At 27.8% G+C, this 8880-nt stretch overlaps 1 long non-coding RNA gene across 1 annotated transcript; it reads left to right on the forward strand.

Moving 5' to 3' along the window:
* Window positions 1–1710: 1710 nt before the first annotated feature.
* LOC123300098 lies at window positions 1711–4834 on the forward strand. The gene is made up of 4 exons (XR_006535373.1): window positions 1711–1781; window positions 1846–2057; window positions 3881–4025; window positions 4745–4834. It is a non-coding gene; the product is annotated as an uncharacterized LOC123300098 (long non-coding RNA).
* Window positions 4835–8880: the final 4046 nt, after the last annotated feature.

Below are 8880 nucleotides of genomic sequence, written 5' to 3' on the forward strand. Positions count from 1 at the left end.
AAATACTTTTTAAAAAAAATGGAATGGTCCACTAACTTCATATTAACTTAGCGGACCACTTAAAGAATTTTCAATTATTTTATATTAGTAATTTGCCGTTTTTTATACCATGTATATATGAAATATACATAGTATATTAAGTTTAGTTCAAAGTTTGTAACGCATAAAAATATTGATACTACGAACAAAATTTTGGTATAGGTGTTTATAAAATCACCTAATCAGTCCATTTTCGGTTGTCTGTCCGTCGATAACTCAAAAACCAAAAGAGATATCAAGCTCAAATTTGTATAGCGTACTCAGGGGGTAAAAAGTTAGGTCGTTAGGTTTGTAAATGAGCAAAATAGGCCAATTGGGTCTTAGGTCCGTAGGACCCATCTTGTAAACCGTGAAAGATTGTTTGTTTTCACTTGTTATTCGTAAATTATTCGTGGAATTTTTAATTTTTTCGCTCAATTAGGTACTTTTTAAGAAAACCAATGTGAATAGCAACCCATAGCTATTGTATGACACATTTTACATTTGATACAGTACTTACGTACCAAGTTAGTTTAAATGTATTTGCTACAAGTTCAAAATTTAATTGTTGAAGAGAGTCTAGTTTTTACTGTAATTTTTAGAGAAATATAAGTAATGATAAACAATTTTTAAAAATCTTAAATTATAAATAAAGAATTTTCAGGAGTTGGTCCGCTAATTAAATATTATAAAATAACGGCTTCTTGAAAAACCACCCTGATTTTCTTGAAAAGTAATTGAGCGAAAAAATAAAAAAATTAACGAAGAATTTACAAAAAAAGGACGGCAAATTCCCAGTAAAATAAAATTTGGAAATTCCAAAAGTGGTCCGCTAACTCAATGTAGGTAATTATTTTTTATATGTAAAGGAAGTTTAGAAAAAAATGTTATTTATAAAAAAAATGTTAAATGTTTTGTATTAACAAAACGGGTACGAAACAAATTGGAAATTTAGAATTTAATCTAAAGTTACTTGAGTTTGTTTTCATAATTTAGATATATTAATTCTACAATATGTTATCCTGTTTGCAATGAAGTCAATAGAGTGAGAGATGCAATCAAGTCAATAGTTCAGAAATGGGGTGATGGCACATCCATATAAACCATCCGTTTCTGGTTTTCTTAATTCATCACCATCAGTTCTAATTTCTAAATCATGAATGATTTCATACTGTGTGCCGAATTGCCAATTTTTCTATGCTATTATTTTTAAGAATGTTCCTTTTCTTCAAAATTTCAATACCTTATAATTAAAATAGGACACTTTCCCGATTACAAATATATTTACATTTTCATGTTATCTCTACCATTTGAAACAGTCTTGGTTATTTGAAATATTATAATTCTTTCAATTACGCATGAAATCTGTATATTAAAATGAATTTTTTTAACCTAAGATCCCTTTAAAATAGTTTTCCTTGTAGATTTAACTCCCCATACATTATCTATCTCTTTGATACCATAGTAAAAATGAATAACGAGTTTTTAAAATTATTAGTATCATTGTTACTAGATTAGTAGTTTTTTTAATCATCTAAAACTATTTAGTTAAAATATTCATTATATTATTTCATCATGCTATGAATTTATTTTTCTTTATATTTGTTCTGTTAGAATTTATTGTACAATGTTTGTCTAGGTACAACAAGCTCACCAAAAAATTTGTGGGCTTGTGTGAATTTGATAAATGGAAAAAAAAAAATTGCCTATAAAAGTAGAAAATAAACGAAAATTTACGGAAGGGATTGTTTTGTTCCTAAAGGGTAAGTAATTCTTAAAATTACTATTATAAAAAAGAATATTGCTATAGATAAAATCATTTTTCAGAAAATGAGGCCGATATATTAAAAATTATTAATGAAGGGAAGAGAATTAGAATACCAAGTATAAAAACTTTAATTAGCGCGTCAAGTGACACGGATGAGAGCGTTAGAATTACTGCCACACCTATCCGATCATCCAAGTATCAATTAAATGACGAATGGCTTGCTGCGGAATTCAATTCAATTAGAAATGAATATACATCACAGACACCACAGGTATGCATTTCATACATTTGGTAAATATAAAGCAAATTATTTATTAAAATTTGTTTCCCTTTAATTTTTGTATAATTCAAAAATCAAAAATCGTAGTAAAGAAATCATACATGTGCAAACGTACACTGTATTTTAGTCTATATCAAGGTGTGGCATCAAACCCAATATGTCTCGAATTTTTAGACTCTTTAGTACTTATTAGTTATTATTCTGTATTGATTGACTAGAACTAGTTAGAATCATACCTTTGTTACATCTTTTTATTTTTAAAGAAGTGAAATAAAAAATCGTAATTTTAAAACTGTCCATTCCTTAATCGATTTATAAAATATATTAAAGTAATAGTATGGAACAGTTGCTAATGTGATCCCGATCGTAAAAACGGGGAACTTTAATTGCTAATAATGTCATTTTGTAAAATATTATTCTTTCTTAAAATATTATATTCTTTTTTTTGACAAATTGATTGTCCCAAGAAGACAATTTACAGCGTTTAAACTACAGTATAATGATTATCAACATCGATTAATACCATAAATGTTTGTGAGACTTTTAATTTGCTACTAAAAGGAAATTAGTTGAAAACGTAATACAGTGAAACATAGTTAAGAGAGAATTGAATGGACTGTGAATTTTTTTTTCTTATATAGATTTCTCACAATTCGTTTCTAGTTTATAGAGGTACAGGAGTAGTATGTCTCATTTAGAGACGTCTATTCATAATATTCAAAATATTTAGTTATATACAAAGTAAATCATAATTTATTGTCATACATAGCAATTGTTGAATATACGAGTTCATACTAACACAAGTTCTACTGTTAAACGTATAAAAATGAAAATATTTCTCTATTCCTGCAAAGATTAAGAATAGTACAGGGGCCATATATATGTATAGACACTTATTTTTATTTTGCGTCGCTGAATACGTACCTAAAATATTTACTGTTTTCCCTGAAACACCATGTATAAAAATAAATTATGTATTTACAAAATTTTAAATTGTTTGATATGATTTATTTAGATTTATTAATAATTTACCAGGGCCTTGACATTCACTGCAATTTTTACATTTTTTTACATTTTATACTATCTTTCAGGAAGAAATAATAGTGGACGAAGATGAAGAAGTGGACCCAAATAATTATGTCCAAGTAAGCTTGGCGGAAAATGAAGAAGTGGTTGTAAATCAAAATCTAGAAGAAACTGTAAGTATTTAATCTTTAAACGTATATTGCACATCTAATATTTTGAAAAGTTTGGGAAATCAAACGAATTTTGGTAATAATGTTCGCTACATCTTAATTTTTGATGTGATCAGTGAGCTCACGATGGAGATTGATACATGGTTGTTTTCAAAAGCGTAATGTTTTTTATGTCAAGACAAATCTTGATTATAAATATCAATGTAAATATGAAAGAAAATTATAAATAATACATTCAAAGAACGTAATATTTCTTTCAAAAACGGTTCTCAATCAAATTTTTTTACATTGAAGTGAAGGGTTCATCGTGGATCATAAATCTAATAAATTCGTAAAAAGTTATTTATTTTTTAACACACCAGTATACATATACATCGTATCTGTTTCAAGTAATGAAAAAAAGTCTCGACTTTTGAATTAAAAATCAAATGACTCTCGATTTTTTCAACCGTTTTTAATACTTCCTTTTTATTTTTTTTTTATTTTTATATTTATTTTGAAAATTATTCGATCTAACAGATTCTTATTTTACTGATTTCAATAAACGTGCGTATAAGGTACATTAAAATTAAATGCGTATGTTCTTATTAATTTTTGTTTCTTTATTCTTTTTCCTAGAACGAATGTTACAATCCGAATTGTAGAAGCAAAATAATAGCAGTGGAGGAGGAAAATGAAAATTTAAAAGAATAAAATGCAAATTTAAAAAGGGAAATTGCAGATTGCAAAGAAAAAATGGAGATAATGAAGAATAAAATGATAGGTAACTGGTACATTCTATAATAACCATTAAGTAATAAATCTTTTTTTATCTATAGATATAAAATGCTTTGTCCTGAATGACTGACTGACTAAAAAGTGTAATTGATGAGTCATAAAGAATGTTCTTCACAATGGAGAATCCACACAATCTTGCAAAAAGAACATTTATTTATATTAAAACTAGCGACCCGCCCCGGCTTCGCACGGGTGCAATGCTGATACTAAATACACTACAGAAAAACTGTGAACGTTGTATATAAAAACGTAGCGGCCCGCTCTGGCTTCGCACGGGTATAAAATATATAGCCTATGTGATTAAAATCGATCCAGTAGTTTTTATTTATTCATTACTGCCCGTGGCCCGCACGCGTTAAATTTTGAGTAAAACAATCCCCCTTTCCCCATACCATGAAGATTTCCTGTTATCTTTGGAATATCTAAATGCATACACTACATTTTTATTTATTTACTTTTTACATTTTTTACTATTTATCTCAAAAATAGCAGTACTTCTCCACTATTTAATGGATGTTATTATACATATAAACCTTCCTCTTGAATCTCTCTATCTATTAAAAAAACCGCATCAAAATCCGTTACGTAGTTTCAAAGATTTAAGCATACAAAGGGACATAGGGACATAGGGACAGAGAAAGCGACTTTGTTTTATACTATGTAGTGATTTTTGAATAATACTTTATAATTATTATTTGGTTTCAGATCATATGTTAGGAGAAACAGGGGAAGAAGTAGTAAATAACAACGTGGGCACGAAGAAAGTTGGTTGCGTAGACACAGCAACCGGTCAAGTAAAGTTATTTAATATGTACTACAAATCAAACAATTTTAATAGATGGCATGAATTGACGCAATACAGTTTGATATTTTCGGTACCCACGATTGTTTTTTAAAAGTAGAATATCAATTTTAATGCGGATGTGTAGGTGTTACCTAACATACGGGTTAAAAAATTACATACGTTGTTAGTTGACAGGACACACAGGAAAATTTATATTATAATGTTTATAGAGTACCTATCGATTAACTTCTACGTATAAATTCGCCAGAAATAGAATGTTACATGATTATTTTTAATTTCAATTTAGCCGAATTCATTAAGTTTACTTTTGTCTAAAAAATAGCATGCAAATAGAAATTTGTCACTAATCTTCGCTTACCAGAATAAATTCATCCAAATTTAACTATTTTATATCCCTATAATAATAATAATAATAAAATAAAAAACTTCGTTATAACCCGTTAAAACCGCTGCTTAAATATATATTTGGAATAATTCGTTATCTTACAAATATAATTTTGGTTGATTCCTTTTTTTCCTTCTTGCAAATTTTTTTTTGCTGAAAACATATATATAGACGCAGCGGAGTTTGCTTCCTGGTTAAAATTTTGTAAGCCATCAATTTTTGTAAAAAATCTAACAAGGAGTCTCTTTTCCGAAGAAACGTTAAAAAGTAGTACGATAACGGGGAGGAAGAGCAATAGAAACAAAGAAAACCAACCGATGATGAGACTGGATCCCATAAAGGTCCAGGCTATACGGGGTATTTTTACTCGTTTCTGATAATAATAAATTTATTCGTTAATTATTATTACCTTTTTTTTTAAGATGCCTACCAATTATTTTTAAAAAATAAAAAAAGATTTGACAAGACAGATAGAGAAATTATCGAAGAAGTAGGAAAGGTGAAGAAATATATTCGACAGTTGGTGGCGGATCTAAAGAAGCCAAGTATGTATTGTGCCTTGTATAATATATGAATATATTTTTGTCTTGTATCATATATTACCAGTGAATTAAGTATGTGTTGCGCTATAGAGTATGTAATGGGCCATTTAAATCTTAGAGTAAAGTAGTCATAGATATATAACATATAGATAGAGGCTACCATGTATTGAAATTAATGTGAATTGAATGGAATTTGAGATATATACTAGCGCCACCAAATATGTGCTAATGAACATATAGCATGCGTTGAATGGTTTTATTTAGTTCTCAGACACTCACTCTGAAGCGCTGCTTTACGCCATATAGATCCACTATTCATATGTTATATATCTATGGAAGCAGTTCTTAGGGGTGCATTAATCGAGACAAAATTTCGGATTGATTTTTTTTAAATCAATCTTCTTTTTGATATGTTTTAAATTTTAATTTTTAAACCCAAAACATTTGTAATATTTATGTTTGTTTACTAAATTTTTTATACAAACGTATTTCTAGCTTTTTTAAAATCATTTTTACGCACTCTTCAATCAGGTACTCTTGTGAAAGTGAATTCGAAATTTTTTCCCGACGAAGATTCACAATAATAATAAATAAAATTAATATTAACTGATACGTTTTATGACGAAAATAAAATCCCACCAAAAACATAAATGTGTAAAAAGGCGTAGATGTCACAGAATTCCAATAAACTCAATTACGTCAGCCCAAAAAAGTTGTGAAATCCCGTAGAGAAAAAAATTCTTCGAAAAAAATTTATAAAATGACATAAATTTATTGAGTAACTTTTCCGTACAGAAGCATTAAAGTATTACATTAGCAACTTTTCGGTGACTTCATACCTACACGCACCTGTATAGAAGAACAAAAGATAATCGTTAACCCCCTACTATCTCCCTCCTCCCCTCTAATGTTATGACGTTTTAATTTTTTCACAACTTTTATTTAACATCAAAATTTAAATTTAAACAATCAAAGTATTCTTTAGATTCAAGTCAAGCACCTACCTAACAAAGGCCTAATTTTTTTTACTAAAGTACGAAAATTATTGGTTTAAATTTCTTGTGTAAGTTTCTCCTTAGTACGTATTAATTTAATATTTTACTTCGCAAGTTTTTTATTTTTAAATTCGTTTTTATATTCCGAAAACTTGCGAAGTAAAATATTAAATAAATACGTACTAAGGAGAAACTTACAAAAGAAATTTAAACCAATAATTTTCGTACTTTAGTAAAAAAAATTAGGCCTTTGTTAAGTAGGTGCTCAGCATTATAGCTCAAGTAGTTTCTGAGATATAAGGGTGTGAAAAAGGGCTATTTTATGTCCTGTATATATAGTCACAACAAAAACATTCACATTTCACATACATCATCATACATTACCCTCTCAATTTTCCATTTTACTAATCTACGCTTACGCACTGTTGTGCTATATGATAACCAAATTTTGTTTCCCACAGAAAAACAAAATACATAATGGATTTTTTTTTAAATAATTTGAAATAGACATGAAGAAAAATTATTTTTCGACCAACGAGAAATTAAAGTAAGTACAAACTTTATGATTATTAAATAATTTGATACAAATTAAATTTAAAATTTTCAAATAAATTCAGTTAATTAATTTGTCCAATAATATAAAATAGGCTTGTTGACTAAATTTTTTATCTCACTTCAGGTGAAGAATTCTCACTACACGGCCAGAAAAGTGAAGTTGATTCCTAAAAATTTTTAGAAGTACTCAAATGAGTCAAAATATGAACGTTTAAAATCCCTAATTAAACAAAGAGGGAGATATATGATAATGACGTCATTGTCCGTATCACCATAGAGATACATATAAAAATTTGTTTTGCTAAAAGGAGATGGACAATCTATCTTTGAATTCGCATAACTTCTTCGATTTTTAATCAATTTTAATTTCACTTTCAAATTTTGTCATGGTATCAAGGCTAGTTTTACATTTTTATGCGTAATATGGCAAAATCGATATCAGGCAACTACCGTATTGCTATGAAATATTTTCAGGAATTGGAAATAATGTTTTTAAAGCCAAAATTGTCGGATGAGTGAAAAGGATCAAAGAAAATTTCTAAAATATCATATAATGAATATCGATAAGACAAATGAATGTAAGTTATATCAATACAAGTTATGATAATTTTTTTTTTTTTTTTTCTTTTTTTTTAAATTTTTGATGAGATTAAAAATCGAGCCAATTATGAAATTTATAAAGAAGAAGGTACAATAAGTAATCTATTTGGTGTACGAAAATTGCACAATTTGTTAAGCTAAGAAACGACAAACATCCGTGGCAGGTCCTAGGCTTAATATTTAGTTCTGTATGAGACCGCACGAGAAGCTTTGTAATTATTATCATTAGCTGAAAGCGTAAAATTAATCATATCAGATTCAATATTAAGATAACAATGGCTGCCAAATATTCTACGAAACCATTAGAGATCGAAAATTATTTATATAAAATATGATTATTGTTATGATAAAGTAAAAAAAAAAAAAAATTAATCAAATTAATTTATATGCCCACAGATTATCAAATAGCTGAATTTTTGACGAAGTCATTACCAGGAGTAAAATGTGTATATTTAATTAATATTTAATATGATATTTAGAATACAAATGAGTTTAAAATAGTTTTTGTACAATTATTGTAAATATTGTATATTAAAATCTTTTTTTATCATGAATTAATTTTCTTTTTTTTTTTTTTTTTTTTAGAGCGGGTGTTGAATTATCAATAAACAAAAAGTGAACCTTGTCTTTTTGGATATATGTATTATATTTTTGAATTAACGTACAACATGTGGTCGCATTATGTGAATATATTATTATTGTGATATTGTTTGGTAAACTAAATGTTTTTCAAACAAGTGGCTACTAGTTGTGTTGTTTAAATGAATATATTTTTGGGAAATACGTCTATACTTGCATGGCAGATATCTTTAAGAAAAACGTCTGTTTTATGGTTTTAAATATGAATAAAAACTCAAGTCGTAGTTTATCCAAACCAGTGCCAACCAATAATACGAGTAAGACAGAGCGACAAAATTTTTTTTTCTACCTATATCATTTCAATTAGAGAGACTGAGATA

This window comes from Chrysoperla carnea, chromosome 5 (genome assembly GCF_905475395.1).
Source record: "Chrysoperla carnea chromosome 5, inChrCarn1.1, whole genome shotgun sequence".
NCBI classification, from domain to species: Eukaryota; Metazoa; Arthropoda; class Insecta; order Neuroptera; family Chrysopidae; genus Chrysoperla; species Chrysoperla carnea.